This window comes from Cetorhinus maximus, chromosome 27 (assembly GCF_964194155.1).
Source record: "Cetorhinus maximus chromosome 27, sCetMax3.hap1.1, whole genome shotgun sequence".
Classification (NCBI taxonomy): domain Eukaryota; kingdom Metazoa; phylum Chordata; class Chondrichthyes; order Lamniformes; family Cetorhinidae; genus Cetorhinus; species Cetorhinus maximus.
Genome location: NC_135905.1, coordinates 8,236,157 through 8,264,082, shown reverse-complemented (window position 1 = coordinate 8,264,082; position 27,926 = coordinate 8,236,157). Strand labels below are relative to the sequence as shown.

General features: G+C 44.8%; 1 long non-coding RNA gene across 1 annotated transcript; it reads left to right on the top strand.

Moving 5' to 3' along the window:
• Positions 1-15,562: 15,562 nt before the first annotated feature.
• On the top strand, positions 15,563-20,642 carry LOC144668527 (uncharacterized). The gene is made up of 3 exons (XR_013573515.1): positions 15,563-16,572; positions 19,334-19,396; positions 20,437-20,642. It is a non-coding gene; the product is annotated as an uncharacterized LOC144668527 (long non-coding RNA).
• The last annotated feature ends 7,284 nt before the right edge of the window (positions 20,643-27,926 follow it).

Below are 27,926 nucleotides of genomic sequence, written 5' to 3'. Positions count from 1 at the left end.
ACAGTGATGTAAGAAGAGACATGACCCAGAGCTAGGGTCATTGTGGTATTGGGCAGAGATATGTTAAGATCTAGGACATGGAGATAGCTCCATGCTGTACCCTTTACTGTATATATGTATATAGTTACAAGTAGTTAATAAGGACTTGATATCAACATACAGAAGACTACAAAGTCTTCCTTAACAGACACGTTCTGTAACCAACACCATTACAACAGAGCGCATATTGGTGCATGGCCAGCAGGGTATTGTCCAGCCCTGGATCTAACTACATTTTTAAGCCATGGAAACCATCTCCTCCTTGCCACATTTTCTATGCCTCCTCCTCACTATGCTATTCTGCTGTAATGATTTGCACCTTCTCTTACATCCCATTACCATTCTCTTTTCCCTGCACCATCAACCAATTTGTTATTTAATCTCTTCTTCCCTCCATCCAATCACAGACCTCTCCCTTTTGTTCTTCCTTCACCCCGCCCCACTTTTTCTTGGCTCTGTCTATGCTTAAAAACAACTTGCAGCTCCGAAGCATTAACTCTGTTTCTCTCTCCACAGATGCTGCCTGACCTGCTGAGTATATCCAACACTTTCCAATTTTATTCCAAAATAGTGGCAATGTGCAAAAATTTTTTCTCCTTTTATTATACTTGCCTTAGGAGGTCATTGAAGTGGAAGAACTTGTTCCTTTGTGGAGCTTTTACCAAGAACTCAAATGACCTTCCCTTATAAGACCATAAGATGTAGGAGCTGAAGTAGGCCATTCGGCCCATCGAGAGTGCTTCACCATTCAATGAGATCATGTCTGATCTGATAATCATCATTTCCACTTTCCTGCTTTTTCCCCATAACCCTTGATTCCCTTACTGATTAAAAATCTGTCTATCTCAGCCTTGAATATACTTAACGACCCAGCCTCTACAGCCCTCTGCGGTAAAGAATTCCACAGATTGACTACCCACTGAGAGAAGAAATTCCTCCTCATCTCTGTCTTAAATGGGTGCCCCCTCACTCTGAGGTTATGCCCTCTGGTCCTAGACTCTCCCACAAGGGGAAAAAACCTCTCAGCATCTACCCTGTCAAGCCCCCTGAGAGTCTTGTATGTTTCAATAAGGTCACCTCTCATTCTTCTAAACTCCAATGAGTACAGGCCCAACCTACTCAACCTCTCCTCATAAGAAAATCTTTCCATACCCAGGATCAAGCTAGTGAAACTTCTCTGGACTGCCTCCTATACCAGTATATCTTTCACTAGATAAGGGGACCAAAACTGTTCATAGTATTCTAGGTGTGGTCTAACTCGTGCCTTGTATAGTTTTAGCAAGACTTCCCTATTTTTATACTCCATTCCCTTTGAAATAAAGGCCAACATTTCATTTGCCTTCCCTATTACCTGTTGAACTTGTAATCTAGCTTTTTGTGATTCATGCACGAGGACCCCCAAATCCCTCTGTGCTGCAGCTTTCTGCAGTTTTACTCCATTTAAATAATATTCAGCTCCTCTATTCTAACTTCCAAAGTGCATATCCTCACATTTTCCCACATTGTATTCCATCTGCCAAGTTTTTGCCCACCCACTTAACCTGTCCATGTCCCTCTATAGACTCTTTGTGTCATCCTCACCACTTGCCTTCCCATCTATTTTTGTGTCATCTGCAAACTTGGCGATAGTACATTCACTTCCCTCATCCAAGTCATTAATATATGTTGTCAATAATTGAGGCCCCAGCACTGATCACTGCGGCACTCCACCAGTTACAGGTTTCCATCTTAAAAATGCCCCTTTAACCTAACTTTCTGTCTTCTATTAGTTAGCCAGTCTTCTATCCATGCTAATATACCGCCATGGGCTCTTATCTTATTAAGTAGCCTTATGTGCGGTACCTTATTGAACGCCTTTTGGAAATCCAAGTACATTACATCTACTGGTTCCCCTTTATCTGCTTGTTACCTCCTCAAAGAATTCTAATAAATTTGTCAGGCATGATTTCCCCTTCATGAAGCCATGCTGACTCTGTTTGATTATATTATGTATTTCTAAATGCTCTGCTATTACATCCTTTATAATAGACTCTAACATTTTCCCAATGACAGATGTTAAACTAACTGGCCTGTTTTTTGTCTCCCTCCCTTTTTGAATAAGGGTGTTACATTGTCAGTTTTCCAATCCTCTGGGACTTCTCCAGAATCTAAGGATTCTTGGAAGATCTCCACCAGTGCATCCACTATCTCTGTAGCTACTTCCTTTAATATCCTAGGATGCAACCCATCAGGTCCAGGGGACTTATCGGCCTTTAGCCCCATTAGTTTCCCTAGTATTTTTCCTCTAGTGATAGTTATTGTATTTATTTTCTCCCTGCCTTTTGCCCCTTGATTATTTAGTATTTTTGGAATGCTATTAGTATCTTCTACTGTGAACACTGATGTAAAGTAATTATTCAACTCCTCCACCATTTCCTGGTTCCCCATTATTATTTTCATAGCCTCATTCTCTAAGGGCCCTATGTTCACTTTGACCTCTCTCTTCCTTTTTATATTTTTAAAGAAGCTCTTATTGTCCATTTTTATATAACTTGTTAGTTTACCCTCAAAGTTTATTGTCTCCTTCATTATTTCTTTGGTCATCTTTTGTTGGTTTTTAAAACTTTCCCAATCCTCTGACTTGCCACTAACCTTTGCCACATTGTATGTTTTTTCTTTCAATTTGATACTGTCCGTAACTTCCTTGGTTAACCATGGTTGGTTTATCCCCTTCCTAGAATCCTTCTTCCTCACTGGGATATATCTTTGTTGTGAGTCATGAACTATTTTCTTAAATGTTTGCCATTGTTCATCAACTGTCTTTTCTGCCAAACTCCTTTCCCAGTCCACTCCAGCCAACTCTGCCCTCATTCCTTTGTAATTACCCTTATTTAAATTTAGCACAATTGTTTCTAACCTAAGTCTCTCACTCTCAAACTGAATGCTAAATTCCACCTTGTTATAGTCACTGTTTCCTTGGGGATCTTTTGCTCTGAGATCACTTATTAAACCTGCTTCATTATACATTACCAGATCCAAAATAGCCTGATCCCTGGTTGGATCCACAACATATTGTTCTAGGAAACTGTCCCAAATACACTCTATGAATTCTTGCTTGTGGCTACCTCTGCCAATTTGATTTTCCCAATCTACATGAAGATTCAAATCACCCTTGATTAATATACTGCCTTTTTTACATGCCCTCATTATCTCCTGATTTATTCTCTGTCAGACAGCATAACTACTGTTCGGGGGTCTATAGGCTACTCCCACCAGTGTCTTCTTCCCCTTGTTATTTCTTACTCCAGCCATATGTGATCATTTCTTGCAATCGTATTTATTCCATCTCATACTAACAAAGCTACCCCACCACCCTTTCCCTCCTGCCTGTCCTTTCGAAAAGTCACATACCCCTGAATATTTAGTTCCCAGCTTTGATTTCCTTGTAACCATGTTTCCTTAATGGCTATAAGATCATACCCATTAACTTCTATCTGTGTCATTAATTCATTTATTTTGTTCTGAATACTATGTGCATTTAAGTAAAGAGCCATTAATTTTGCCTTTTTACCATTTTTCCCCCCTTTGATCCTATTTGCTGCTGCTTTTTTATGTTTGTACACTCTGTCCCTTCCTGTCACACTCTGGGTATCATTACCTAAGTAGCTGCCCTGCAATGCTGTCATATCCTTTTGCTTTGTATGTCTACAGATCCCCTCTCCAGAACACTCCTCTCCCCTTTATTTAGTCTAAAGCCCTAGTTATTCCATTCGCCAGGACACTGGTCCCAACACGGTTCAAGTGAAGCCCATCAGAACAGCTCCCTTCTACCCCAGTACTGGTGCCAGTGCCCCATGAACTGAAACCCATTCCTCCCACATCAATCTTTGAGCCACCCATTTAACTCCTTGACTTTATGTACCCTATGCCAGTTTGCTCGTGGCTCAGGTAGTAATCCTGAGATTTTTTTTTTGAAAAAATAGTTTATTCATAAAATATCTGAAGAACATTACAAAATATTTCCAAATCGCCATCACAAAAAGTGCAATCAGATTCAACTTTTACACATGGATCACAAGGTGCTTCAATACAATCAATGAATATTACAATCATTTCAATATGGCCATTACAGACAGTCAGACAGTGCAATGGTATTGGAGTTATCAACATACATCATGTTGCACTCTGAGGTGCTTCAATACAATTATAATACAATTAGCATTTAATGCATACATTCATTGTGAATCATACAGCCTGAGGGGTCTATACAATTCCCAGCCCCTCGGTGCACTGTGGCAGAAAGGTCTTAGACAGCGACCTTTCCCCATTGCGCCTTTGCGGCAGCTGCCCCAAGCTTTAGTGCGTCCCTCAGCACGTAGTCCTGGACCTTGGAATGTGCCTGTCTCCATCACTTGGTCGGGGACAACTCTTTGCACTGGAAGACCATCAAGTTTCGGGCAGACCAAAGAGCGTCTTTCACCGAGTTGATGATCCTCCAGCTACAGTTGATGTTTGTCTCGGTGTGTGTTCCTGGGAACAGCCCATACAGCACAGAGTCCTGTGTCACAGAACTGCTCGGGATGAACCTCGACAGAAACCACTGCATCTCTCTCCAGACCTTCTTTGCAAAGGCACAATCCACAAGGAGGTGAACAACGGTCTCGTCCCCACCACAGCCACCTCGAGGGCAACGTGCGGAGGGGGTGAGACTCCTGGCGTGTTGGAAGGATCTGACGGGGAGGGCCTTTCTCACCACCAGCCAAGCAACATCTTGGTCCTTGTTGGAAAGTTCTGGCGATGAGGCATTCTGCCAAATGACTTTGACAGTCTGCTCGGAAAACCATCCCACAGGATCCACCCTCTCCTTTTCCCTCAGGGCCTCTAAGACGTTACGTGCTGACCACTGCCTGATGGACTTGTGGTCAAAGGTGTTTCTCTGCATAAATTTTTCCACGAGGGACAGGTGGTATGGCACGGTCCAACTACTTGGAGGGTTCCGCGGCAGCGTGGCCAGACCCATCCTTCGCAACACCGGGGACAGGTAGAACCTCAGCACGTAGTGACACCTGGTGTTTGCGTACCGAGGGTCTACGCACAGCTTGATGCAGCCACACACAAAGGTGGCCATCAGTATGAGGGCGATGTTGGGCACGTTTATTCCCCACTTATCTAGAGGCTTGTACATCGCGTCCCTGCGGACACGATCCATTTTCGACCTCCAGATTAAGCGAAAGATGGCTCAGGTGATCGCCATCGCGCAGGAGTCTGGAATGGGCCAGACCTGCGCCAGGTACAGCAACAGCGAGAGTGCCTCACACCTTATGACCAGGTTCTTACCCGCAATGGAGAGGGAGCGTCGCTCCCACATGCCCAGTTTCCTTTTTAGCATAGACATTCGCTCCTTCCAGTTTCTAACGCATGCCCCGGTCCCTCCGAACCATATCCCCAGCACCTTCAGGCCGTCAGCCCTGACGGTGAAGGGGACAAAGGATCGGTCAGCCCAGTTCCCAAAGAACATGGCCTCGCTCTTCCCACGATTTACCTTGGCTCCCGAGGCCAGTTTGAACTGGTCGCAGATGTGGATCAGTCTGCGCACTGACAGCGGATCTGAGCAGAAGACGGCGACATGGTCCATGTACAGGGTGGCTTTGACCTGAGTGCTTCCACTGCCTGGGATCGTCACTCCTCTTATGCCCAGATCCTTCCTGATGGACTCAGCAAAAGTTCTATGCAACACACAAACAAGACAGGGGAGAGAGGGCAGCCCTGCCTGACTCCAGATTTAATAGGAAAGCTATCTGATTCCCACTCATTGATTGAGACTGCGCTACTGATGTTGGTGTAGAGCAGTAGGATCCAATTGTGGATTCCCTCCCCAAACCCCATTTTGGAGAGCACATCCCCCATGTAGGTGTGCGATATTCTGTCAAAGGCCTTCTCCTGATCCAGGCTGATTAGGCAGGTCTCCACACCCCTGTCCTGCACATAGGCAATCGTATCCCTGAGTAGCTCAAGGCTGTCAGAGATCTTCCTGTAGTAATCCTGAGATTATTACTTGGAGGTTCTGCTTTTTAATTTAGCTCCTAACTGTTCACATTCTTTCAGCAAACCTCCTTTCTAGAAGAGAGGGTATAGAAAAGATTTACAAGAATAATTCCAGGGATGAGGATCTTCGGTTGTGCGGAGAGATTGGAAAAGCTAGGGCTGTTCTCCTTCGAGATAAAGGTTGAGAGGCGATTTGACAGAGGTGTTCAAAATCATGAGGGGTCCAGGCAGAGTAGATAGGGAGCAACTGATCCCTCTGGCGTGAGGGTCGAGAACCAGAGGACACTGATTTAACATGAATGGCAAAAGAATCAAGGGACAACATGAGGAAAAACCTTTCTACACAGTGAGTGGTTAGAATCTGGAATTCACTGCCTGAGAGTGTAGTGGAGACAGATTCAATTGTGGCTTTCAAAAGCGAATTGGATAATTATCTGAGGAGAAAAATAATTGCAGGGCTGTGCTTGTGGCTCAGGTAGTAATCCTGAGATTATTACCTTGGAGGTAACTGTTCAAATTCTTTCAGCAGAACCTCCTTTCTAGTCTATTCAATGTCGTTGGTACCAACGTGAACACCAGTTTTATAAAGGTTCACCATAACTTCCTTGCTTTTGTATTCTATGGCTCTATTTATAAAACCCAGGATCCTATATACCTTATAACTGCTTTCCCAACCTGCCCTACCACCTTCAACAATTTGTGCATATCTGACCCTCTACTCCTGCACCCCTTTTAGAATTGTCTTTTTAGTTTATATTGCCTCTCCTCATTCTTCCAGCCAAAATATACCATTTCACACTGCCCTGCATTAAATTTCATCTTCAAGGGTCCGCCTATTGCTCTATGTCCCCCTCACAATTCCCAATACTTCCATGTTTTGTGTCATCTGCAGATTTTGGAATTGTCTCCTGCACAACTAAATCTAGGTCATTAACATGTATCAAAAAAAGTCAATGGTTCTCTTACCAAGCCCTGGGGAACCCAGTTATACCATCCTCCAGTCTGAAGAAAAGTTCACCACTACTTTCTGTTTCCTCTCACTCAGCCAACTTTGTATACCACTATCCCACTTATTCCATGAGCTCTAACTCTGCTGATAAGCCTGTTTATGGCATTTATATGGGTAGTTTTAGAGACTAGGGTCCATGTGGAAGAAGCTCTTCCACCTATGGTAAGAGAGGGAAAGATGCAAAGGTGCCTAGAGCCAGAGGAAGGGAATGTTTGGGACAAGACATAGGACTAGTGGAGATGGTTGTTGTAGGGTAGTATGAAATAAAGGAGAGATTTATAGATGAAGACAAGGATTGTAAATTTACTTCATTGGGAGGTGAGGAACCAATATTGATCAGTGAATATGGGGAATGGATGAGTAAGACTTACTACAGGACATAATACAAATACTGGAGTTTTGGATGAGCTTTATTTTTATTCATTCATGGGATGTGGGCTTCACTGGCTGGGCCAGCATCTATTGCCCATCCCTAGTTGCCCTTGAGAAGGTGGTGGTGAGCTGCCTTCTTGAACCGCTGCAGTCCATGTGGTGTAGGTACACCCACGGTGCTGTTAGGAGTTACCAGAGGATGGGAAGCCAACAAGTCGAACACTGGAATAGTCAAGTCTGGGAGCGAAAAGGCATGGATAAGGATTTCAGCAATGGAAAGGTGGTGTCGGGGTAGGGTGAGACAATATTATGAAAATGGAAGTAAGTGACCTCAACGATAGTTAGGATGTGTGATTTGAAGCTCGACTTAAGAATTTGAGCTGTCTAACCCAGCCTCAGGGTAGCCAGGGAAAGGAATGAAGTCAGTGACTGTAATTCCTTTGGTCTCCCTGATGTTGAGCTGCGGGAAGTTGTGACTCTCCCAGGGTTTGAACTCAGACAAATGTAGACAGTTGTATGGTCAAGAGAGGTAGTGGAGAAGCAGAGTTGCATATGATGAGTGTAAGCTGACCCCATGGTTGTATTTGATTTCACCGGGGGGGCATTTAGATAAGGAAGGTGAGGGAGGAAAGAGCAGATCTTTGGAAGCCCGGAACGAATGATGATGGGGAAGGACGAGGAATCATTGTTAACGATACAGTGGCTAAGTTTGAATAGAACAATGCAAGAGCAGTCCTATGGAGCTGGATGATGAAGGAGATGCATTGGAGGAGAATGGTGCAGTCAAACATACCAAACACTGTGGGAAGGTTCAGGATGGTTAATGTACTACGTCTCATTTATAGAAGATTTAATTGGGCCTTGAGAAGGGTGGAAGCAGATTCAGGGATTTGAGCTGACAATTACAGGAGAGATGGGCACCCAACTGGGAAACAATGGCAACAACAACCACAAGTCACATTTATATAGCATCTTTAGCATAGTAGAACAACCCAGGCAGAAACATTATCAAGCAAAATTTAATATACGACTTATTAAGACAGGTGACCAAAAGCTTGGTCAAGGAGGTAGGTTTTTAGGAGCATCTTAAAGAAGGAGTGTGCTAGTGAGGTTTAGAGAGGGAATTCATGAGCTCAGGGTCTAGACAGCAGAAGGCACAGCCGGCAGTGGAGAAGCAATGAAAATCAGGGATGCACGAGAGGCTGGAACTGAAGAAGCACAGAGATTTCGGAGGGTTGTGGGCTGGAGGAGTTTATAGAGATAAGGAGGGTTGAGGCCACGGAGGAATGTGAAAACAAGGATGAGAATAGTAACAAAGGCGTGGATGAGGGTTTCAGCAGCAGATGAGCTGATGCAGGAAAGGAGGCAGACAATATTACAGAGGTGACAGTCCAGAGCCAATGGAAGACTGAGAAAAGGCAATAGATGAAGATGGGTAGGTAGGGCTTTTTGAGGAGGGGCTGATGTTATTTTGAAGGTGGAAAGGTCAGCGTCTGAGGAAAAGGATCCATTGATGATGCCAATAAGCTTGGGAGTGGGAAGGGGGATTAAATGATCTAGAGTTGCGCAGAGAGGTGATTATAGAACAGGATTTAGGTGACATGGACCAGCTGGAGTTAAATAGGGCAGAGGAACAGCAGAAAGATAATGTTTCAGGGTGAGGATTACTGGCGGCAGATGAAAGAGTGTGAACAGGGAAGGAAGCAACAGCTGTACCTGTGCAAATGCCTTTGATCTTGATTACAAAACAATTCCTGAGCACTTCGCAAGTGGGTGGAGGGCCTTGGAATGTGAGATCTAAAAGCCTTAGATAAGAAAAAGAGGAAATCACAGTTGTCCCTGTGTTCTAGGAAGATCTTTGAATTGATCAGAGTGTTTGGGCAAGGAGTGTAATTACTGAATAATCTCATTGTGACTAAGTCAGATCTGGTGATATATAACCACACACACTCAGATTCTGGCCTGAGGGAGCAGAAAAGAAAGCTGGACCAAAGAGCTGACAAGAGGGGAAGATTGATTCATTTCATGGAAATCGGGTCATTGTATGCAGAGTTGAGGGATTGATTAAGCAGTTTGATGGTGAGAGTAGTGTGTTACGATGGATGTAGGACCATAAGTGAAGGAATTGATGACTAAGGGTAAGGTGCCAGAGAGGTCAAAGTGTAGGGGAGAAGCCATGATGAAATGTGGTGATTGGAGTTATCCTGCTGCCCTAGTGCTTTAGACAGGAATGTAGGAATTACCAAATGAGAAAAGACCAAGGTTCATTTCTGGAAATAACAGGGAACCAAGGGTCTAATAAGAGTGAGAGATTTAATGTGATTAAAACTAGAAAATAAAAGGTACTGGAGAAATAACTACAACCAAAACCCAACAAATCCTCTGGATCTGATGGCCTACAGCCTAGGGTTTTTAAAGAGGTGACTGCAGAGGTAGTGAATGCTCATTCAGAGAATGGACACAAATATGATGGGCTGAATGGCCTCCTTCTGCGCTGTAACACTTCTGTGATTCGAGTTTTGACCTTCCAGAATTCCCTAGTGTGGTGAAGCTAAGACCCAATATTTTTATAAAATATCTATGTCCATCCTCTTGGATCATTTATAAAATTTGAAAAACTGGACAAAGACTTTAAAATGACTGAAGCCATGGCTCACCGTGACTTTCAAACAAAAGGAAGTTTCTGGCAGTCTGAAGAGATGCTAATGACTCTATGAGCTGCAGAAACAACCTTCAAAAGGAATTATATAAAGGCCATTTACATTTCCAAAGTCAGGCCTGGCCAATGGGGACCATTAGTCTGCCAGGACAAAGGACCCTGTAACCTCTTTTGAAATTCTGAATGGTTGAAACACTAACATTCCCAAGAATCCAGACGAAGGAATATACATCCTTTGTCAAAGCCAAACTGGAGAGGCGGGAGTCACATGTTACTCCCCCCCCAACCCCCAAGCTGGGAGAACTAGTTACATTGTCTTGCCGTTCTGCCAAATAGTCTGCCATCTTCCATTTAGCAATCAGCAGCTCAGAACAAGGGCTTGGTCTAGGTGAATGCCTGGCTCCCCATCTACCCTGTTTCTACGGGGACTTCTGAACTTCTATATCATGCGCCTATCCCATTGTGGAAGTCATCTCTACTGGCAGAGTGAATTATCCAGCATCAGTCTTCAACCTGCCAACCTCTGTGAAAGAATACACCATTGGAGTTTGATTCTGAACTCTGGACTCAAGTGAAACAATAATTCTTTTCTCTGTGGTCTTTACCGTGTAAACCCTTTCTTTCTCTATCCCACCTTTATTGTATGAATTAAAAGGGGGCCACATTGCTACGCTCCTCTCGCATTCCAGTGAGTGCAAATCAACTAACCCTCTTAGTTTATCCTATCTCGAGTTTGCTGTGGGGTTATTAATAGAGAATTAGATCACATCAAAACTGAAGGGTTGAGAAATATACCACTGCTTATAAAGGGGGAATCAAAAATCAAAAACACTTTTCTGTTTATGGACAGGTGGTGAGAGGAGAAATCAGGGCTGTTTAATTAAATCCCTCCTATCAGTAACACTAGATTCTAGAACAGCCCTGAGAATTGGAAGTAAGTAAATGTAACCTCATTGTTCAAGAAAGGAGGGAGAGAGAAAATAGGGAACTATAGGCCAGTTATGGCATCAGTAGTTGAGAAAATGCTAGAATCTATTATTAGGGATTTGTTAACAGGCAATTAGAAAATTCTAATATGATTAAGCAGAGTGAACATGGCTTTAAGAAAGGGAAGTCATGTTTGACATATCTGTTAGAGTTTTTCAGGGGGTAACTGACAAAGTAGATAAAGAGGAAATCAGTGGGATTTTCTATATTTGAATTTTCAGAAGGGATTTAATAAGGTGCCATACAAGATTTAAGGCTCATGGGATTTGGGATTGTGTATCAACATGGACTGAGGTAACAGAGAGAATTCAGAGAGTAGGAATCAAGAGGTCATTTTCCGTTTGCAGGTACTAATGGACTGCCACATGATAAGTACAGGGGCCTCAACCATTTACAATCTATAGCAATAATTTAGATGGGGGGAATCAATTGTAATGGATCCAATGCTAACAATGCAAAACCAGGTGGGAAAGTAATTCATGAGGAGAATGCAAAGATGTTGCAAAGGTTTAGGAACATAGGAACATAGGAGCAGCAGTAGGCCATTCAGCCCCTCAAGCATGCTCTGCCATTTGACTAGCTCATGGCTGATCATCTACCTCAACATCATTTCCCTGCACTACCCTCCCCCCCGCCCCCCCAACCCCCAACCCCAGATCCTTTGATGTCATTAGTATGTAGAAATCTATCAATCTCTGTCTTGAACACACTCAATGATTGAGCTTCCACAGTTCTCTGGGGTAGAGAATTCCAAAGATTCACCACCCTCTGAGTGAAGAAATTCCTCCTCATTCAGTCCTAAATGGCCTGCCCCTTATTTTGAGACTGAGTCCCCTGGTTCTAGGTGCCCCATCCCCCCACTCAACCCCCCCCCCCCCCCCCCCCCCCCCCCCAACCAAACCACTGCCACCATCCCCGGCCCCAGCCAGGTGAAACATTCTTTCTGTATCTACCCTTTCTAGCCCCATAAGAATTCTGTAATTTTCAATGAGATATGACATGTTAAGTGCTTGGGCATGAGGTGGAAGATGGAGCATATTGTGAAATATGAAATTACCCTCTTTGGTCATAAGAATAGAAAAGCAGAGTAGTTTTAAAAGTGAGGGATTAGTAAATAAAAGCAAAATACTGTGGATGCTAGAAATGTGAAATAAAACAGAAAAACTCAGTAGGTCTGGCAGAACTGTGAAGAGAGAAGCAGAGTTAACGTTTCGAGTCCGATATGACTCTTCTTCAGAGCTGGATTTAGTAAACATTGGTGTTTAGAGGGATTTAGATAGTGTCCCTGTACACGAAACACAGAGAGTTAACATGCGGGTACAGCAAGCAAGTTAGGTAGGCAAATAAAGGTAGACTTTATTGCAAAGGGATTAAAGTCTAAGGAGTGCTGAAATTGTATGGGGCTTTGTTGAGACCACAAGTGGAGTACTGTGTACACTTCTGGTCTCCTTAACTAAGGGACGATATATTTGCTTTAGAGGGGCTGCAACAAAATTTCAATCGCTTGATGCAAAAGCAAAATACCGCAGATGCCGAAAATCTGAAATAAAAATACAGAAAATGCTGGAAAAACTCAGCAGGTCTGAAAGCATCTGCGGGAAGAAAAAAAAGAGTTAATGGGTGGAATTTTACAGCCCCTCCCACTGGCGGGATTTTCTGCTCACGCCAAAATCAATGGAGTTTTGAACGGCTTGCTGCATTTTACAGCCCCGCCCCTGCTGTGACGGGACCATAAAATTCCGTTTCGGCTCTGTGACCTTTCAACGTCAGTTCTGAGCTGATGTAAACCATGACCCATGATCTTAGTGAATGGTATGGCAGGCCTGAGGGGCCCAAGCACCTACTCCTGCTTCTATTTCTTATGTTCTTATATCAAACTGCCTCCTACCATCCTGGTAGTTGCATGATTGCAATGACAGTGGGGTTATTGGTCGATCACACTGATCAATCTCTAACAACTAGTTTACAACAGGGCAAGCAGGGAGTCTATAATCAGACAGTAAGGCTGCTTCATGGGGGGGAAAGGACTTACTGATTGTGAACCAGTCTTTGTCCAGTGCCAAGAAGGTGATTGATTCACCTATGATTAGATTGTGGTTGGTGACTGCTGAGCATCTTGTCTCCAGAGGACTTCGGGGCCCACCCAATGTTTAATTATATAGCGGTGTAATCCAAAGGTTTAACAACATGGCCCCCTTGTCCAAACTGGATTTTGTATCTTTCATTGTACCCTCATGTGCAGCACCAACAACACTCAAGACGTTTGACACCATCCAGGACAAAGCAGCCCGCTTGATTGGCACCCCATCCACAAACATTCACTCCCTCCACCACTGAAGCACAGTGGCAACAGTGTGTACCATCTATAAACTGCACTGCAGGAACTCACCAAGGCTCCTAAGACAGCACCTTCCAAACCCACGACCACTACCACCTAGAAGGACAAGGGCAGCAGACACATGGGAACACTGCCACCTGGAAGTTCCCGTCCAAAGCCGTTCACCATCCTGACTTGGAAATATATCGGCCGTTCCTTCACTGTCGCTGGGTCAAAATCCTGGAACTCCCTTCCCTAACAGCACTGTGGGTGTACCTACACCACATGGACTGCAGCGGTTCAAGAAGGCAGCTCACCACCACCTTCTCAAGGGCAATTAGGGATGGGCAATAAATGCTGGCCCAGCCAGCGACACCCACATCCCGTGAATGAATAAAAAAAAATGTGCGCTTATCCGTCCATTCTCTGAGAAACACTTGGTGAAACAAAGCCTAATGTGATGGTTAAGAGTTAGCAAATGCGGTAGCAATCAAATCAAATGCCACTTCACAGAATCACAGAATTGTTACAATGCAGAAGGAGGCCATTTGGCCCATCGTGTCTGTGCCAGCTCTCTGAATGAGCAACTCACCCAGTTCCAACAGGAGGCACGCTGAAGAGGATGGTACAGCTAAATACTGGCAGGAAGTTGTTGTCAAGAATACGTAAGTCCACTCCGACTGAGTAACTGCTAGCGCTGTCTCACATTGCCTCACCTGTCATTCACTGCGGTGCCATCATGGTTTGTGAGATGGAAGCAGTGATGAGCAATGCGGACATTCCCAGTCACAAAGACTTGAAAAACAAACCAGGTGAACACTAAAACTGCACAGGCCATGCTGGGAAACAGCAGCTAATATTCACGTAACTACTATCAGCCCAATATCCAGGTGAACACATGCAGCATAAGAAAATGTCACTGGCCCAATATCAGAGGGTCCTGGCTTCAACCTCTCTTGGAGACGGTGGACGGAGACTGAATCCACAGATAGCATGGATAGTGCAGTCACATGCTCCATCGTGGAAACATAGAACCTGGGAGTAGGCCATTTGGCCCTTTCAGCCTGCTCCACCATTCAATATGATCATGGCTGATCCTCTATCTCAACACCATATTCCCACTTTCTCTCCATACCCCTTGATGCCCCAAATATCCAAAAAATTATCAATTTCTTCCTTGAATATTCTCAGTGACCCGGCCTCCACTGCCTTGTGTGGTAGAGAATTCCACAGGTTGACCACCCTCTGAGTGAAGAAATTTTTTCCTCATCTCAATCCTAAATGGCCCCATATCCTGAGATTGCGGGCCCTGGTTCTAGACTCCCAACCAGGGGAAACATCCTCCCTGCATCTAGTCTGTTAGCCCTGTTAGAATTTTATATGTTTCAATCAGATCCCCTCTCATTCTTCTAAACTCTAGTGAATATAGGCCCAGTCGAACCAAGCTCTCCTCATACGACAGTCCTGCCATCCCCGGTATCAGCCTAGTGAACATTCGCTGCACTCCCTCTATGGCAAGTATATCCTTTCTTAGGTAGGCAGGCCAAAATTCCAGGTGTGGTCTCACCAAGGCCCTGTATAACTGCAGTAAGACATCCCAATTCTGAACTCGAATTCTTTTGCAATGAAGGCCAACATACCATTTGCCTTCCTAATTGCTTGCTGCACCTGCCTGTTTACTTTGGAAGATGGGGTTAACCTGAAGTGTGATTGTGACCATGAGTCCCAGACAATGGGGCACGTCACATGCCCACTAAAATCTGTTGCAGGAGGCACCTTATTTCTCCACTCAACAGCTCAGGAGGCCATCGAATGGATAGGTAAACTTGACATCCCATTATGAGTTTTTCTTGTCATTCAAGAATAGTGGTATCGATATATTGGGTGCCTTGGCAGGCCTGCTACACGGCTTCCTGACAAGGAGGATGAAGGAGTCCAGCTCCAAGGCAGAGAGCATTGCGCAAAGTTTGTCCTCTCCGCAGCCTCTGCCCCATCCCCCTGTCGTGTTGCAGACCCAGAGGCACAGACACTGCTGCCCCCATACCTGTTTCCCCCTTCGTATGGTCAGGTCACCAGACACCAGAACAGGAAGCTGCACCACTCTGGCAAATCCAGTAACTTCACCACAACACCTCCAAAAGCACTCCAAGGTATTTCCAGGCACTTTGCCACAGCTGGAGTCCTTAAAAATAATATTGCCTGCAGTTTGGGCGCCTGGCCCTTTAAGGAGCGCTAGCCCAGGGCCGAACTTGCAGCTTTGCCCTTGTTGTTGGCTGAGAGATTGACAAATTTGTTGCCAGGTGTAGCATGATTTTGTGTCCTGGCATCGCGTCCACTGGTTGGACTGGGAGACGTCAAAATCGCTTTGATTCGCAGCTTTCTGACTCCAGGCGGGGATGTCCCCAAATGTGCCCCCTTCTTGATGGAATGCCAAGCTTAAAGTAACTGGCAGCACATTGCACCCCAGCCCTAAGATTCCTAAAGAGCCCCTTGGACACTCAGCCAATGCTTAAATAAGAGACTATAAGGTGTATGCTAGGAGTGGAGCTGGAAGCTAAAATGAAGGGGTCAGAACATGGTGTGAACCCAGTTTGGATAGTTGGAGGCAAATGTATGCTCACTTCTGACTGCTATATGTGCAACTTCAACCTCTTTCCTAATTGGGGTGGGTGGTATTTGCTGCTGGTCGTAGGTGAGACAGGCAGCACTGTTCCTATGGTCAGATTTATTGCTCCTTTCCTCCACTATTTTCTCATGAGCTATTTCCCATTTCTATTCCCTTGCAAACTAAAACTGACTGTTTTGCCCCGCCCTAGCCTTCAGGATCGATTCGTTTAATTCTGTCATTTTCTGCACAGCACCTCCCCTCCTTGCACAAACACCTCTCGTCGCTGAATATTTGGCCTCAAGGTAATGAACAGAAGTATCTCCAATGACAACTGGCAACTCCTGCAACACAGAACGCCCTGGGCGGAGCTTCACCTTGCCATAAATGCTCAGCACACAACCCTGACACAACTAAATCTGTTGCTGCAATAGCTGTCTCCATTGTTACTCTTTCCTTTTACCACCAACGTCTCCTTCCTTGAGTTGAAGAAATGTCTGGGTTTGGCAGTCAGCTTAACAAGGCTATGGCCGATGCAACAGGTTCAGCAGAAGACAAAGGTAATTAAGCTGTTCAGAAGTGAAAGTTTAGCTCCATGATTGACTTTGCCTGATCGATAATTGAATTTTACACTAGGAGGATGCCCAGTTTGATCCCTGGCGCGTGTTGAGTTTGCCAGTCTCAGTTAAGCGGGGCGATTGAGTGAAACTGTTATGTCCACCGTGACAAACGGATGAGAGGATTGAGAAGAAGTGAAATGCTACCAACGTTTGTGACTCAAGTGAAAAATCTATTGTGTTTTTACAGAAAGCCATTGTTGTTTTGATAATCTGAGACAGTGCTTCTGCTAGCTTCTCCATATTTTGTTCGTCCAGATCCATTCTGAACCATTCGGAACCCCATACAGAGTGTGTTCTAGTGGGAGGATCATTATACAGAGAATGGTTTATCGGATATATTGGTTGGGCAAGGACCTGTGATATTAGGGGCTTAATTATTAGAGTATTATGCTGGCAGATGCATTAGGGAGTGTCACAGGGCAAGTACAGGTAAAACTGAGAGTATTCCTGATCAATTTCAAGTCTAGGCGCTTTACTGTATTCTATGCATTTGATACTTGAATTCTTTTTTTACATTAAATTGCCACTTTCCTGAGTAATTTGCATTGCTTCATCCAAATTATTGGACTCCTCTTCCTTCTTTTATAAGGCTTCAGAAGCAGAAGCTGTCATCATAATTTTAATGTCAAGCTCCCTAACCAGTCCAATGCCCTGCTGGAGAGCAAGTGTAACTCCAGGATATTGCCCTCAGGCTTGGTTCGGGAGCTCGATGTTATTGCGTGCTCTGTGGTTTGATCAGCGCTTCGGCTGTCACAGGCAGGCGAAGTCTTGAGGCGCCACTTGTAGGTCAGGTGGTCACATTGACCATGTCCAGTCCGCACGCTATTGAGGGTTGGCCACAAGCTCTGGGGGATATTGAAGTCTGGCTGTTGAGGTACTGGGCCTAAATTACTATGAGTTGCAACGACTATCAATCAGAATGTTACACTGATGCATGCGGAATACACCAGGCTGTTACAGTGTGAGATATAACGATGTTTCAGTGACGGATATGTTATATAACAGTGAGGCACATGGAATCAAATAATGTTACAGTCAGGGGTTGATCAGAAAGTGTTGCATTGTGGGAATTATGGAGGTGCGTGTTAGAGCGAGGGCGTTGATATATAATGAAATGTTCTTAGTGTTCTAGAGACAGACAGGGGTGTGGGGTATATCGGAGTATTATAGATAGGGGTGTGGGGTATATCGGAGTATTATAGATAGGGGTGTGGGGTATATCGGAGTATTAGAAACAGGGTATGGGGTATATCAGAGTATTATAGATAGGGGTGTGGGGTATATCAGAGTAACCGAGACAGGGGTGTGGACTATATCAGAATATTAGAGACAAGCTGTGGGGTATATCAGAGTATTAGAGACAGGCTGTTGGGTATATCAGAGTATAAGAGACAGGTGTGGATTATATCAGAATATTAAAGACAGGGTGTGGGGCATTTCAGAGTATTAGTGACAGGGGTATGGATTATATCAGAGTATTAGAGACAGGGGTATGGATTATATCAGAGTATTGGAGACAGGGGTATGGATTATATCAGAGTATTGGAGACAGGGGTGGGGTATATAAGAGTATTATAGACAGGGTGTGGGGGATATCAGAGTATTAGAGACGGGTGTGTGGGGTTTTTTCAGAGTATTAGTGACAGGTGCTTGGGGTACATCAGAGTATTAGAGATAAGGGTATGGGGGATATCAGAGTATTAGAGATAAGGGTATGGGGGATATCAGAGTATTAGAGATAAGGGTATGGGGATATCAGAGTATTAGAGGATCATTTTAACTTAACTGATTGAGCGGAAAGCACATGAGATTGGAAGGAAGGCCAGTTTTATTCCCTACTCTCCACTGACTTCAGATTCAGGGCTGTAGAGTATATTGGACTGTTAGAGTGGAAGGTGTGCAGTATATTGGAGTGTTACTGTGGTGGGAGTGGGGTATATTGGAGTTTTATAGTGGAGGGAGTGGGGTATATTGGAGTTGTATAGTGGAGGGAGTGGGGTATATTGGAGTTTTATAGTGGAGGGAGTGGGGTATATTGGAGTTTTATAGTGGAGGGAGTGGGGTATATTGGAGTTTTATAGTGGAGGGAGTGGGGTATGTTGGAGTTTTATAGTGGAGGGAGTGGGGCATATTGGAGTTTTATAGTGGAGGGAGTGGGGTATATTGGAGTTTTACAGTGGAGGGAGTGGGGTATATTGGAGTTTTATAGTAGAGGGAGTGGGGTATATTGGAGTTTTATAGTGGAGGGAGTGGGGTATATTGGAGTTTTATAGTGGAGGGAGTGGGGTATATTGGAGTTTTACAGTGGAGGGAGTGGGGTATATTGGAGTTTTATAGTAGAGGGAGTGGGGTATATTGGAGTTTTATAGTGGAGGGAGTGGGGTATATTGGAGTTTTATAGTGGAGGGAGTGGGGTATATTGGAGTTTTATAGTGGAGGGAGTGGGGTATATTGGAGTTTTATAGTGGAGGGAGTGGGGTATATTGAAGTTTTACAGTGGAGGGAGCAGGGTATATTGGAGTTTTATAGTGGTGGGAGTGGGGTATATTGGAGTTTTATAGTAGAGGGAGTGGGGTATGTTGGAGTTTTATAGTGGAGGGAGTGGGGTATATTGGAGTTTTATAGTGGAGGGAGTGGGGTATATTGTGTCAGAATATGTCTCCTTTACCTGAGTTGCTATATGTCATCTTTCTGTCCGCAGCAAAGGAAGCACAAAGCGCAACTCAGAAGGGTGCAAGTCAAGTACAGCAGGTTGTAGAGAAAGGTACAGTTTAACCGTTCCTCCCTTTGCCTCTTTGGATGAAAATGATGGAAAATTCTTAGCCCAATCTCCACCACTACTCACAGTTTTCTTACATCAGGCAACATCTAAACACAGAAACACGGAAAACCCAGTAGACAACACAGAAGGAGGGCATTTGGTATCTGCACTGGCTGAAAAAGACCAATCCAGTCTAACCCCCCACCCTTTTCCAGCTCTTGATTCATCACCTTGTAGGTTATGACAGTTTAGTACAAATCTGAATATTTTTTAAATGTGTTGTGGGTTTCTACCTCTACCACTCTTTCAGACCTCCACCACCCGCTGGGTAAAAAGATTTCTCCTCAACTCCCCTCTACCTCCTCTACCAATTAAAATCAACATCCTCTGGTTATTAAAAACCCCTAAGGAAATAGGTCCTTCGTATCTACTCTATCCAGACCTTTCATAATTTACACGTCTCAAATAAATCCCCTCTTCCCAAGAAAACAACTCCAGCCTGTCTAATTCTTCTTCGTAGCTATAACTCTGCATTCCTGGAGAATTCCTTGCAAATTTGTTCTGTACCTTCTCTAGTGCAATCACTTCCTTTCTGTAATGCAGTGAGCAGCACTGTAGCTGTGACCTAACTAGTGTTTATTCAGTCCTAGCATAATCTCCCTGCTCTTATATTCTATGCCTCGGATAATAAAGGAAATATCCCATATGCCTTTTTACCTTATCCCCGCCTGTGCTGCTACCTTCAGCTTCTGTGGGCATTCACTCCCAAGTCCCTCTGTTCCTCTGCACTTCATTATCCTACCAGTTATTGTGAACTCCCTTTCCTTGTTTGCCCCCTCGAAATGCATTTCTCACACTTCAGTGGATTGAATTCCATTTGCCACTCAACTGACCAGTCCATTGATATCTTCCTGAAAGCCGTACAGCTCTTTTCTTTACTGTCAACCGTACTATTCAGTGCCACAGGCAATAATGTTCACATAGGCTTCATAATATTGGACTGGTGTACTTTATTTATTTATAGTACGATTTTGTTCTTTCAGCTATTGATGAGGGTGCTGAAGTTCTGAAGAAAAAAGGGGTTGAAGTGGTTAGTAAAGCCGGAAAAAACATACCTGGCTTAGGAAAATGACCTGTCATCAGCAACATGAAGCAGGTGTAAATTATTACAGTTGAACTACATCTCTCAAATTTGTACAAGGAATTAGTCCATTTAACCGAATAAAACATCTCAATAAATTAATTGCCATTCTGCTTTCTGCTCAGTTTTTAAAAAATGTTTGATTTGACCTCTGTATTTTAAAGCAATTTCTCTCAATTCTGCTTCACTAATTTACTTGTATCTTTGTGATTCCTCCCTTCAACTGTGCCACCATTTTGTGTGTGTGTATGTGTAAGTGTACATGTACATGTGTGTCTGCACACGTGCCTGCATGTGTGTTTGTGTGTGTATATAGTGTGTGTACTGGCACATATGTGCATGTGTAGGCCTGCACACAGTGTGTGTATGTCTGTATGTGTGTGTATGTCTGTGGGTATCTGCATATGTCTGCAGGTGTGCATGTACGTTGGCATATATGTGTGTCTGCACATGTATTATTTTGTATGTGTGTCTGCACATGTGTGTGTGTGTGTTTGCACATATGTATGTATGTGCCTACACATTTTGGGGTTTGTGTGTGTTTGCATATGTGTGAATGTGTATGCACAAATGTGGGTTTGTGTGTGTTCGTGTGTCTGCACTTATGCGGGTTTGTGTGTGTGTGTCTGCACATATGGGGGTTCATGTTTGTGTGGGTTTGTGTTTGTGTGTCTGTGTGTATGTGTTTTGCCAAGGGAGAGGTAGAGGCGATTTAAAATGTCTCAGTGTGGTTGGCTCTTAAATGCCCTCTGAACAAGGGCAATTAGGGATGGGCAATAAATGTTGGCCTAGCCAGTGATGCTCACATCCCATGAATGAATGAGAAAAAAATTTCCAGGCCACATTTACTGTCAGAGTGCTTTTGCCCTGTTAGCTGCTTTTGTTTCATCCCCAGTGTTTCCAAGGAATGGGCCACCTCCCTCAGATTGGGGTGGACATTCTGCCAAATACGTGCTCTTCCTCAGGCTCCTCGCTGCCTGCTTTCATCTGAGGTGGCTCTTTGAATTCAGTCGATGCTCATTGGGTCTAAACCCAACAGCCACATTGCAGGGAACTATCACCCTCACCTGAAGCCCCAGGAATTCAGCGGGCAACACCAGGCAGCCAGCAGCTTGCCAGAGGATCCAATGAACAATGGAAAGTGGGTGAGTATCAACAGCCTCCCCAGTCTCCCACTCTGATCTCAGTCTCTCATCAACAGAGGGCAGTCAGCAATGCCAAGGCAGCTCTGTGCTAAATAGAAAGGGCATGATGATGAGCAAGGAGAGAGCAGATGTGGGGGGGCACAGGGGAGCTATAGCATTGGGCAGTTGGAGTAGGGGTGATCTATGAGGACAAAGGGAGGGACATTTTTCTCTTCATTGCACCTGAGGAATACCCAATTCCTAGATACTGCAAAGAGGAAATGGAAATGAAACATCTAATCTCTACCCCTGAGGGATTTTAATGGGATGGAGACCGGGCACAATGGGGCTCTCCCCAATGCTGTAAGAATGTAAATAAGGAGGGAAGGGGCATTCCAAGCCTCTCTCCTTCTGACACTGCCAACACCCCACCCATGGTTTTGTTGGCCTACTGAGTACCTCAATGGAGGAACCTCAAAGAAACCTGGATGGGGAGTATGTCCAGGGACCCTCCTGTAACATGAAGTGTCTCAGAGGGCACTATCGGTGGCGCAAAGACATGAGTTTGCACAAGACGACTTTAATTTTCCACCTCCCCAAAGGCCTTTCGGCTGGAGTTGTTGGCCCATTTCCTCATCCCTCAATGTAAGCTCCTTTTTAAGTCCCCAAGTTAGGTGGTAGACCACAGCAATAACGTACCCAGACCATGCAAATGGCTCAGAACAAAATTGCGGTGATCAACATTCACCGTCAATATTCTTAGGTCATCACTGACAAGAAACTGAACTGGATCAGCTGCTTAAATATGGGGCTACAAGAGCAGGTCAGAGGCTGGGAATTCTGCAGTGAGTAACTCACCTCCTGAATCCCCAAAGCCTGTCCACCATCTACAAGGCACAAGTCAGGAGTGTGATGGAATACTCCCCACTTGCCTGGATGAGTGCAGCTCCAACAATGCTCAAGAAGCTTGACACCATCCAGGACAAAGCAACCCACTTGATTTGCACCTCATCTACCTTCAACATTCACTCCCTCCACCACCAGCTCACCATGGCTGCAGTGTGTTCCATCTACAAGATGCCTTGTAGAAATTCACCAAGACCTTTTAGCAGCACCTCCCCACCCTGTGATCTCTACCATCTAGAAGGACAAAGGCAGCAGGTGGGTGCGAGCACCTCCACCTCTAATTCCCCTTCCAAGTCACATACCATCCTGACTTACAACTAAATCGCCATTCCTTCATCATTGCTGGGTCAAAATCCTTGAACTCCCTCCGTTATTAGGAAGGCAGATGGCATATTGGCCTTTATTGCAGGGGTTTTGGAGTACAAGAGTGTGGAAGTCATGCTGCAATTGTATAGGGCTTTGGTGAGATCCCACCTGGAATTATGTGTGCAGTTTTGGTTTCCATATGTAAGGAAGGGATATAATTGTCTTGAAGGCAGTAGAGGAAACGTTCACTGGGATGAGAGGGTTGTCCTGTGATGAGAGGCTGAGTAATGTGGGTCTATATTCTCTGGAGTTTAGAAGAATCAGAGGCGATCTCATTGAAAACAAAACAAGATTCAAGACTCTATGACTCTAAAAAGGGGCTTGACAAGTTAGATATTGAGAGGTTGTTTCCTCTGGCTGGAGAATCTAGAACACAGCCTCAGGAATAAGGGATTGATCATTTAGGACTGAGGTTGAATTCAGTCAATTAATAAATTTGGAATTTAAAAAATGCTGGAGTCAGTGATGGTGATCATGAAGCTAGTAGATTATCATAAAAACCCATCTGGATCATTAATGTCCTTTAGGGAAGGAAATCTACCGTCCTTACCTGGTCTGGCCTACATGTGACTCCAGACCCACACAATGCGGTTGACTCTTAGCTGCCCTCTGAAATGGCCTCTAGCAAGACACCGGCCAGAATTTTACCCTGGTTGTGTGGGCACGCGCCAGACCCAACAGCGTGTGAAATTGCGTGAGAAGACGTTGGGTGTGCGTCCTGATGTCATCGCGCACTCGCGCGATATTTTGCTCGGTGAGTGCGCGTGACAATCGGAAGCTCGCCCGCCGACAGTTAAGCCCATTGAGGAGTCAATCGAAATCGATTGGTGGACATGCCAATCGGCCAGGCGGCCTTTACATTTTCGCTGAAACCACGATCCAGGGGTGGGATGAAATGTCCGGAGAGAAATATAATAAAAAATTATATCCGGGGACGGATGTTTTTTGAGTTCTGCTGTCGGGTGCCTGAGTGTGCCGCATAGGCACTGTTTGCTGCATTTTTTTCTTCTCAATTTAATCTGCCCAGGTCTGCAGCTCCCTGAGGCAGCTCTGCAGCGGCCGAATGCCTTCAGGGAGCGCACTAGATGTGCCCACCCGCATCCTCACTTTTGTTGGTGCCCACCAGCCCCCCGCCCCCCCCACCCCCTCTTCCCCCCTCGGCAGCGCTGAGGCTTTGTCAGCGCGTGTTTCAGGCTGGCTGGCTGTTAATTGGTCGGCCAGTGTGAAACTGTGTTCGGGGGCCAATCACAGACGGAAGCGCATTTCGTGCCCGATTCTGGACCTGCCGACCGCGCCTGCCCGATGGATGTAAGATTCAGGCCACTCAGTTGTACCAAACTGCTATGGAAAAGTTGAAAAGAAAACTAGACAGATCACCCAACATCAGGCACTGGAAATGACCCTTTCCAGTCAGCCCTCTATCTGGGGGCTTGTGCTAAAATTGGGAATGCTGTCCCATAGACAAGCAACAACCTGACATAGTGGTACTCACCATAATCATAGCATACAGCCAATGTCACAGCAACCTCTATCACCATCCCACCATGTCCTATCCAACCAGCAGAACAGATCCAGCAGAGGTGGCAGCACAGTCATGTACAGTCAGGAGAGAGTTGCCCTGGGAGTCCTCAACATTATCTCCGGATCCTATGAACTCTCATGACATCAGGTTAAATAGGGACAAGAAAACCTCCTGCTGATTACAACCTGTCACACCCCTCCTCAGCTGATGAATCAATACTTTTTTTTATTCATTCATGGGATGTGGGCTTCGCTGGCTGGGCCAGCATTTATTGCCCATCCTTAGTTGCCCTTGAAAAGGTGGCGGTGAGCTGCCTTCTTGAACTGCTGCAGTTCTTGTGGTGTAGGTACACCCACAGTGCTTTTAGGAAGGGAGTTCCAGGATTTTGACCCAATGACAGTGAAGGAATGGCTGATATATTTCCAAGTCAGGGTGGTGAGTGGCTTGGAGGGGAACTTCCAGGTGGTGGTGTTCCCATGTATCTGCTGCCCTTGTCCTTCTAGATGGTAGTGGTCATGGGTTTGGAATGTGCTGTTGAAGGAGCCTTGGTGAATTCCTGCAGTGCATCTTGTAGATGGTACACACTGCTGCTACTGTGCGTCAGTGGTGGAGGGAGTGAATGTTTGTGGATGGGGTGCCAATCAAGCGGGCTGCTTTGTCCTGGATGGTGTCAAGCTTCTTGAGTGTTGTGGGAGCTGCACTCATCCAGGCAAGTGGGGAGTTTTCCATCACACTCCTGACTTGTGCCTTGTAGATGGTGGACAGGCTTTGGGGAGTCAGGAGGTGAGTCACTCACCACAGGATTCCTAGCCTCTGAGCTGCTCTTGTAGCCACAGTATTTATATGGCTAGTCCAGTTCAGTTTCTGGTCAATGGTAACCCCCAGGATATTGATAGTGGGGGATTCAGTGATGGTAATGCCATTGAACATCAGGGGATGATGGTTGGATTCTCTCTTGTTGGAGATGGTCATTGCCTGGCACTTGTGTGGTGCGAATGTTACTTGTCAGTTGTCAGCCCAAGCCTGTATATTGTCCAGATCTTGCTGCATTTGGACATGGACTGCTTCAGTATCTGAGGAGTTGCAAATGGTGCTGAACATTGTACAATCATCAGCGAACAGCCCCACTTCTGACCTTATGATGGAAGGAAGGTCATTGATGAAACAGCTGAAGATGGTTGGGCCTCCATGTTGGGAGTGGCAAGGGCACAGAATTTACTGTGGGTGGGAGACTTTAATGCCCATCACCCAGAGTGGCTTGGTAGCACCACTACTGACTGAACTGGCTGAGTTCCAAAGGACGTAGTTGCCAGACTGGGCCTGTGGCAGCTGGTGAGGGAACCAAGAAGAGGAAAAATCTTTCATGACCTCACCCTCACACTCTACTTGTCATAGATGCATCTGTCCATGACAGAATAGGTAAGAGTGGCCATTGCACAGTCCTTGTGAAGATGAAGTTCTGTCTTCACACTGAGAATACCTTCCATTGTGTTGTGTACCACTAGCACTGTGCTAAATGGGTTGGCTTTCAAACAGGTCTAGCAACTCAAAACTCAGCACCCATGAGGCACTGTGGGCCATCAGCAGCAGAATTGTAGACAACCACAATTCCTAACCTCCTGGCCTGGTATATCCCTCACTCTAACATTACCATCAAGCCAGGGGATCAACCCTGGTTCAATGAGGAGGGCATGCCAGGAGCACCACCAGGCACACCTAAAAATGAAGGCCAACCTGGTGAAGCTACAACATGGGCTACATGCATGCCACAAAGCAGTAGACAGAAACAAAAACCAAACCAAAAGCATCTGCAGTATTTTGCTTTTATCTTATGTGATAGACAGAAATAAGCAATCCCACAACAAACAGATCAGATCAAAGCTCTGCATTCCGGCTACATCCAGGTGTGAATGGTGATGGAGAGTTAAATAACTAATCGGAGGAGGAGGAGGAGGCTCCTGGAAGTAGTACTGAAGATCTGTGCTCCCCTGGCTACAGTACAAAAAGCAACAAAAAAGATGAACATCTTTTAAGGTTTTATCGGGAAGGTTCAGTGATGAGCCTCCTAACTTTTATCATCAAGTCAGCCAAAGCAGCCTGCAAGAACAGCTCTGCACTTTCTGCAACAAATGACCAACTGAAGGCCACAGGTCTCCCATTTTCAATATCATTCATCAGTCTGACTTTGACCATAAGGCGTAGGAGCAGAAGTAGGCCATTCGGCCCATCAAGTCTGCTTCACCACTCAATGAGATCATGGCTGATCTGATAATCCTCAACTTCACTTTCCTGCCTTTTCCCCATAACCCTTGATTTCCTTACTGATTAAAAATCTGTCGACCTCAGCCTTGAACGACCCAACCTCTACAGCCCTCTGTGGTAGAGAATTCCACAGATTGACTATCCTCTGAGAGAAGGGATTCCTCCTCATCCCTGTCTTAAATGAGAGACCCCTTACTCTGAGATTATGCCCTCTAGTCCTAGACTGTCCCACAAGGGGAAACAACCTCTCAGCATCTAACCTGTCCAGCCCTCTAAGAATCTTATATATTTCAATAAGGTCGCCTCTCATTCTTCTAAATTCCAATGAGCACAGGCCTAACCTATTCAACCTCTCCTCATAAGAAAATCCCTCCATACCCAGGATCAAGCTAGTGAAACTTCTCTGGACTGCCTCCTATGCCAGTATATCTTTCATTAGATAAGGGGACCAAAACTGTTCACAGTATTCTAGCTAACTCATGCCTTGTGTAGTTTTAGCAAGACTTCCCTATTTTTATACTCCATTCCCTTTGAAATAAAGGCCAACATTCCATTTATCTTCCGTATTACTCGCTGAACTTGTATGTTAGTTTTTTGGGATTCATGCATGAGGACTCCCAAACCCCTCTGTGCTGCTGCTTTCTGCAGTCTTTCTCCATTTAAATAATATTCAGCTCCTCTATTCTTCCTGCCAAAGTGCATAATCTCACATTTTTCCACATTATATTCCATCTGCCAACTTTTTGCCCATTCACTTAACCTGTCTATATCTCTATGCAGACTCTTTGTGTCATCCTCACCACTTGCCTTCCTGTCTATTTTAGTATCATCTGCAAACTTGAACCTCATGAGTGCTTGGTTTCTTAACCAGTTATAGATTCCACCCTGGGTTCCTGTGAATTTTAGATTAATTAGAAGCCTTTCATGTGGAACTTTATCAAATGCTTTCTCAAAGCCAAAGTTGACTACACCATATGGATGTGTATATTTTATCTGCAACATTCTCAAAGTAAGGCAGGCAGAATCTTATATTTTTCAATCTATTTCTACCGAGTTTAGGTTAGTTCTACATGAAAATATATGAATGGTGCACGAGCAGACATAGGTGAGTTTTTATTAATAATAGATAAAGGATTTTATTCCCAAAAAACACTGTTGAGGGAAGGTGTTTTCCTCTGTGGTTTCTAAATCTGTAAATATAAAATGTGTTTT